A 7,783-nucleotide genomic window follows, 5' to 3' on the forward strand; every position below is an offset into this window, starting at 1 on the left:
AGAAGATTTGAACAACACAATTAAAGACCTTGACCTAAATGACATAAGATGGATTAATCAAGAGACAAAAGTATAAGTATGTTGCACACAGTTTGAGATATAATAAAGATTTATTAATATTAGTGAGGACAGTGTATGGTTTTCCCTAATGTAAGAGAATTATAAGAAGAATAACTTTTCACTATGTGATTATTCGCTGTTGTTTAGTGTTTTCCATGCATCACTCTGCACCCCCTGCGGTTCCTCCACAGTTGTGGGGTCCCACAATGCAGAAGGACAATGCATTAGCTCCCAGCACAGGTCTGGAGAACGTGGCTAAATGCTGCCCCTCCACACATACTCAGCCTGCAGGGAGCAATCAGGGACTAATAACCAAAGGAAGGTGAAGAGGTCCCAATGGGCACCTGCCCCAGTCAGCCCACTGGTGTCTGGGCAGAGCATGGGAGTGGAGTGAACCATTTCTCTTCCCCCAAAACCTCCTCTGCAAATTCCAGGCGTACCTCAATATTCCTGAAATCTGGGTGCTCAGGCTGCTGATGCCCCAGCCCACATGGCCTAAAAGCGGATGCACCAGGCTGTTCCTGGAAGGTAGGAGGAATGGTGCTCAGTAGAAGCCAATGTCAGCACCTCTGGCTGGGCCCTCCCTTTATGGGCGTTTTTTTTTGTTTTTTGGGGGGGACAGAGTCTCACTCTGTTGCCTGGGCTAGAGTGCCGTGGCGTCAGCCTAGCTCACAGCAACCTCAAACTCCTGGGCTCAAGCAATCCTCCTGCCTCGGCCTCCCAGAGTGCTAGGATACAGGCATGAGCCACCATGCCCGGCCTTTACAGACGTCTTGATCAGCAGCCCACACCCACAGCAATTAAAATTGCTATCAGCCCGCATGGTCAGCCTTCCAGAAGCAGCCAGTTGGGAAAGGCAATACCATACTTTCACTCTGGAAAGCAGCCTGGTGTGGCCAGCTTGGACTTTAGTATTAGCCAGATCTGGATTCAAATCCTGCCTCTGCCTCTCACTTGCTAAGGAATCTGGACACCTTCCTTTGCTTCACTGAGCTTCGGTCTCTTCATGTGGAAAATGACCACTTAACAAGGCTTCTGAATACCTGCGGTGCTTGCATGTGACATGAGATGTGGGTTATCTCACAGACAGCAGGTCCTCCACAAATGCTAATCCCCTTGCCTGGTGTTCCTCAGGCAGCCACGCGCCACCTTCCTCCTGGAGCTGTGGGGGTGGCAGGGCAGGCAGGAAGCTCGGTGTAAACGCCCAGCCTTTAGACCCGCTCAGACACACGGGCCACCAGAAACCAACGGCTCAGAGCATGTGACTCACCTCCTTCCACCCTTTGCTCAGGCCGTGCCGCTCCCAGCAGGCCCCTCCTTCAGTCACCGCTGAAAACACTCAAGTCCAATCGTCTCTCAGAGACTTGTTTCTTACTGCCGGGCCCTGTGAGTTGTCGTTTATAAATTATTTTAGTTTCTTCTTTGAAAAATATATAAAAAAGCAACCCTACCCATACATACAATAATAAAATTAAAAAGCAGTAGTTTTGTCACTGTATTTATTTCTTTATTTGAAGAACTGATTACAAAGTGATAAACCCCTCCCCTGGCCTCTTCAATGCTTCCTTGAGGTCACCACTGTTAGCCTTTTGATTTTTTCCGGCTATTTTTCCCTAGGCTTATAAAGGCATAATAATTCTTCCTCTGCCACTAACTAGCTGTGTGACCTTGGGCAAGTTAACATCTCAGTGCTTCTGCCTCCTCATTCGTGAAGTAAAGATAATAGCAATTCTTGCCTTTGAGGGTTACTGTGAGAATCGAATGAGTTAGTACATGCAAAATGCTTAGAACAGCTCCTGGCATGCAGAGTACGTACATAATAAATGTGAAGATATATTGTTATGATGTATGCACATACATATCACATACACCATTCTATTTACAAAAGCAGGGCCAGTGTACTGTGGCAGTATCAATCATGGTATTGCCTCTCCGCTGCAAATCCACTCTTCTCTGTCCTGCTTGATGACACTGTAGCTACACCCTACAAAAAGACCCCTTTGCCAGCTGGCACAATCTCAGGCTTTGTCAGTAGGAGGCGCTGGAGGGCCAGTGCAAGACCTGGCAGAGAAGGGTTTCTCTTCCTGGTTCTGCTGCTGTTCTTCCTACTCCTGTGGCATGGCTGCCAGCGGCTTTCAGGAGATGCAGTGGTGTTCCCTCCTCAAGGACTGTAGCAGCTCCCCAGTGGGCAGCTTTCTGCTCACCAGGCCCCACTTGCTGGCTGCAGACAAGCTCAGGCTATGACACCCCAGTCAACTGTCTACCAACTGGGCTCCGGCCCCATCTTCAACCAGTTCTGATTCGCAGCAGCGGGTGGAGAGGAGTCTCCCCAATCTGTTCTTGCTATTCTGCCTCAGCCCCGGAGGCAGTAGCTGCTCACTACATTAGCTGCTCCTGTGTTCTTTACAGAGCCCTTGAACCTTCAGTAAGGAACCTTCTTTCACTCATTAATAACTCCGTTAAATTTTCCCTTTCAAATTACTGGTGTGGTTCCATCTCTAACTGAACCCTAACTGAGATATACATAGTCCCAATTCACTCTCTTAATTCATGCCTATTACATCATTGGATAGCTTGTAAAATGTATTAGCCGTTCCCCTACGTAAGAACGTGGGGAGTTTCCAATTTGAGAGTATTACACACTATGCAGTAGTGAACATGTGTTTTTATCCACCTGACTATTTCTGAAAGAAAAAATTCCTGGAAGAAGAGTGACATGCTCTGTCCTAGAGTTGCGCAATTAAACCTTCGAAAAATGTGAAATTGCTCTCCCTATAAGGCTGCACTGATTTATATTTCCAAAATGGTAGATAAGAGTGCCCCCTTCCCACACTCTCAGCAATCTTTTCTTCCCTAACATGTACCAATCTTAGGGGTAGTATCTCATCCTATCCGTTTCTTTTGTGCAATTACTAAGGAGATTGAACATCTTTTCATAACGTCATTGTCCATCTTTACCTCTTCTGTGAAACATTTGTTCATAAGCGTAATTCAATTTTTAGTTGGACTCTTTGTCACTTTTTTTTCTGATTCATAAAAATTCTTTCTTGGTTCATTCGTAAAAGGATGCTTAGTTTTACACATTTTATCAGGGGCCTTCATCTTTAGATACTTACATAGCAAATATTTTCTCCTGATTCATTGCATGTCTTTTTTATTATTGTGATAAAATAGACATAAAGTAAAATCTACCCTTTTCACAATTTTTAAGTGTACTGTTCAGTGGCATCAAGTACATTAATATTTTTGGTTGTGCAACCACCACCACCATCCATCTTCCAAAACTTCATTGTGTGTCTTCTGATGCAATTTTTTTATGTTAGATTATACAGAAGTTTCACATTCAAATTTATCAACTTTTTCCTTTATGCTTTCTGGCTTATATGTCTTGCTTAGGGAAAATTTTGCTGGTCTTTTATCTTCTATATTTTCTTTTAATATCTTTCTACTTTTAACATTTATATCTTTAAACCATTTGGAATTTTGTGCTTGTGTGAGTGGTCTAAGGAAGGCTTCTAACTTTACTTTCTTGTTGTTGGAAAGACAATTGTCCTAATCTTTTTTTTTAAATCCATCTTTACTTGATTATTTTGTTATGTCACCTTTGCCAAAAAAGTATCTTCTCTCTCCAACCAGATTGTCATTTCCTGGAGGAGAGGGACATTTCTCACATCCCTACGTTTCCTCCTTACCTGATACATGATAGAGCTTAGCACATGTTGGCTGGTGGTGTGACTAGTAGGAAGCTGAATGGGAAGTATTAATAGCATATTTCTAGTGAAATGAAGCAGCAGGTGTCAGAATTCAGAATAAGTTAAAGCTGTTCCCCAATTCAAGAAGAGATATGTTTGTGCTTTGTGTTCGTGTTTTAATTACTAAACAATCTGGCTTATCCCTTTGTGCGAAGCACTGTCTTAGGTTGCAGTGTAGGAAACAAAGTCTGGGTATGATATTGTTTCTGCCCTTATGGGGTTTGCAAGACCTCAGCGCCCATCAGTAGGAGCTATTTAGATCATGGATGATTCGCGCATACAATGGCACTCTAGCAGTCATGAAAACATATAGAGCAAGGAGACCTATATGTTCTGCTATGGAACGGTCTCCAAGATACTTTCAACGAACTAACCAATGTGCAAAAAAATGTGCAGGATTGGTGGGACGGGAAGCGGGGAAGGACACAGATACACATATGCTTATATAAGAATAAAATATCTCTGAAAGTGTGTTCAAAACATTGGAAACAATAATTACGTCCACGGAAGGAACTGAAGGTTTAGAGGACAACATGAAATTCACTTTTTCCTGTGGACTCTTCTGTATTGTTTGAATTGTTCCACCACTTCCTTGTATTAAATTTCTAAATAAAGAAAATGGGAATTGTGGATGTATGTTTACCACGTAATGGGAGAGACACATACATATACACGAAACTAGGGTGGGAACAATAAGAGAGCAGAAGAGTACGCAGTTCAGAAGTCTCATCTCTGTGGCTCCAAGACAGGCAGGTGGCGCCATAAAGGGCCAGGTTCCGGTCTTGCTTCAGGGCGTTGCTGGTATCTGGGGTGCAGCTGCTGTGTGCAGAGAGGAGCAAGCCTCCAGAAAGGACTAGAAAACACTGCTGCACACAGGCATGCGGGGCAAGATATCTGCTCAGAAGGGGTCATGGGAAGGGACGTTGCTGAGATCTGAGTCTGCTTGGTGCCCCTACGCTGTTCTCTTCCTGACCCTAGTTTAGTTTCATTGTCCTTTCCAGAAACTTCAACCACCTACCAAACACAAAGAACAATAAAAGGGTGAACTTGGCTGAGTGAATTTGTCACATGCAGAGACCCCAGATTCAGGGAGTCAGTGCTAGGGACCTGGGGAGTTTGGACATTGGCCTGGCTTTTGTACACTCAGCTGTACTTGCAATTACTGGAAGAATGACTCACCTTTCTTGTCAATAATGGAACTATTCTTATATTTGTTCACAGTCTTCAACCTAAGCCAAGCCCATTTCTGACGGGCCTGAAACTGTTGATGAAGTTGGCTTGTCCTTGATGTCTCAGGATGGTAACTTGAGCGGAGAGGCCGTGGCTCCCGTCTTCAGGACTAGGGCTAGGGTGCAAATCACCCTGCATAGACCTGCCCTCTATCCCTTAGGAAATAGTTTCATGAGCACAATATGATGCAGACGGGAAGGACAGGCCTCTGGACTTGGAGATCTGCCAAAGAGAGTTCAAGTCTGGTTCCTTCCACTTTCTGTCAGTGTGACCTTGTTTATTACTTAGCTTCTCTCTGTCACTTCCGTGGGGTTCACCATTTTTAGCAGGAGCAGGTGGCTAAACCCAAGGGCTGGAATTGTAACTTGGCAGAAGCAAGAAGCCCCATGGCAAGACTGGCTCACTGTTCCCTCGCGGTGTGGCCAGACTGAGGATCCAGGAAGGCGTGGGTCAGGGTGAGGATTCTTACTTGAATATTCCCCCAGCCCTAGTAGAAGGATCCTCTTGTAGCTTTTAAAGATCTTTTTGAAGATTTTTCAAATGGTCAAATATCAGACTGATCCAATATAGCGCTGAGCTGCCGATCGTGCATGCGGTGATAAGGAATGTCAGCGGCAATGGGGGGCGTGTCACAGATGAAGATAGCTGAGTCTGCAGAGGAAGCCCTTGCCTTACACAGATTTATCAGAAATAAGTTCGTCACCCTCAGAAGCATCACAAGGGAGTTTCCCGTCTGCAGGCTTACTTCCTGCTCCAGACTAGCGGTCTGGAATGATGATTAGTTTGTAGCAAGAATGGCTCAGGGCGATAAAGTGTCACTGCCCCTTGCCAGTGCTATTTATATTTCTACCACAGAAATAACCACCACCAAAAATATAGACACTAACTGGGTTGGAGAAACATACCCTTTCCCAAACAGGAGGGCAAAACCACCCTCCACACCCTACCTGGCCAGGTGTTCAACAATGCACCAAACCAGGAAATCACCCAATCTAGTGGCCAAATTACATTAATCAGCATCAACACGGAAAAAAGATTTAAGAAGAAAGAGAACACCCGCACATCCAGCACCCACGTGAGGAAATAAGACAGGACCGATGCCTCTGAAGCCCCTGTACTTCCTCCCCTTTGCATCCCTCTGTCCCCAAACCCCAACTCCATCCCAGGCAACCAACCACTACTCTAAACTCCTCGCTTATCACCGTGGATCTCTGTATTGGTACAATATACATATGAACTCATAAGCAATATATAGGACTCACGTGCTTTTAATGTTGTGTAATATGTTACGCAGACAGAAAATATTTTTGCTGTCTTTTTTTTTTCCAGGCCATTGTCTCTGTTACAGTCTGGGAGGAAGAGGAATGTTGTAAAGCCAGGGAGAGAAGGGGAGTGTCAGGAGCGATGCCCTTGATTCAGCAGCACGGATGGCCCCTGGAGAAGGGGAAGGGTCGGCTTTTGAGAATGGCGCAGGCACCCCCAAGAGAAAAAGCACCGAGCCAGGCTCCAAGCAGGGGCCAGTCAGGAGGCTTGGTGGTAGAGGGTGGAAACGCCTTCTGATCACATCCCTTAGTGAGATGAGTGAGACCATTGAAGGAAAGTGGGGAGCGTGGACAGGGATAGAGGTCTGAGGAGACAAAAGAAGGTGTGAGACAGTGTGAGCGCAAAAGGGTGACATAACTAGGGAAACATCACAGCAACGCTGCAGCCTATTGGAGGTTTGTGGTCATCGGTTTCAATGTAGCCTGCAACGTGGTGTGTCTTCCCACCAGCCACATCCAGGAATTCCAGTGCAAACTTGGAGTAGGCGGACATGTGGGATCAACCGGAGTTGGGATTCTGCCACCTGAGCAGGACTGAGGGAAAGGATTGAGGCCAGTGCTGGAGAGCGAGTTGACTGATCTCTAAGCCTGGTGAAGAGGAGGTGAGGGGCAGGGTTGACGCTGGAAAGAGGGTAGATGGGGGCAATCAATAACCGGAGGCCCCAGGGCACCGGCACCAGAGGGGCTGCAGGGAGCATCCTAGGAGAAGACAATGATTGGAGGTGGCTGTCAGGGACGGCCAGGCGTGAAACTGAGACTTGGGTAGAAGTCCAGATATCAGTAATGACAAAGTATACTGGATACACGACTCGGGCACATGGCGTAAGATTAGCTCACAGGAAGGCCATGGAGAAGCTCGGGACAGATGCAGAGTGAAACGATGGGCAAATATAGACCAAAATGGAGTTACAAATGAACGTGCTCTTCCTCGTGTGTTCTTGTACTTCCCAAATATTCCACGATGAGCACACATGACTATGTAGTCAGAAAAAGGGTTATGAAATAGAATCAAAGATACTACTCAAAGGTAAAAATTGAAAAAAAATCCTTTTTTATTAGTAAGTCAATTTCTACTATTTACAAGAATCCAGTCCACAAAGCTCATAAAGTTATTTCCATTCTAGAATTGTAGCAGGATTTCTGAAACATCATACAGAGTCATTTAAAATGAGACTAAATGAGAGATATAAGTCTCATAGTGTTACATGGCTGGGTACCTTCCTGACAGCTCTTTTATAAATATATTTGTTTTTGTTGCATTTGCATTAAGAAACCCTGGAGTTATCTATGGGATAAAGAGGCGGGAGGACTAGGGAAATGGTGGGCAGAATTGGGGGCAAGGCTTTTCTTGAATGTCTTTGAGTATTTTCTTATCTTTGAACAATGCAAAGATATTACCTACTCAAAATTAAATTAATA

The sequence above is a fragment of the Propithecus coquereli genome, unplaced genomic scaffold (assembly GCF_000956105.1).
Source record: "Propithecus coquereli isolate 6110/MARCELLA unplaced genomic scaffold, Pcoq_1.0 Scaffold113, whole genome shotgun sequence".
Lineage (NCBI taxonomy): Eukaryota > Metazoa > Chordata > Mammalia > Primates > Indriidae > Propithecus > Propithecus coquereli.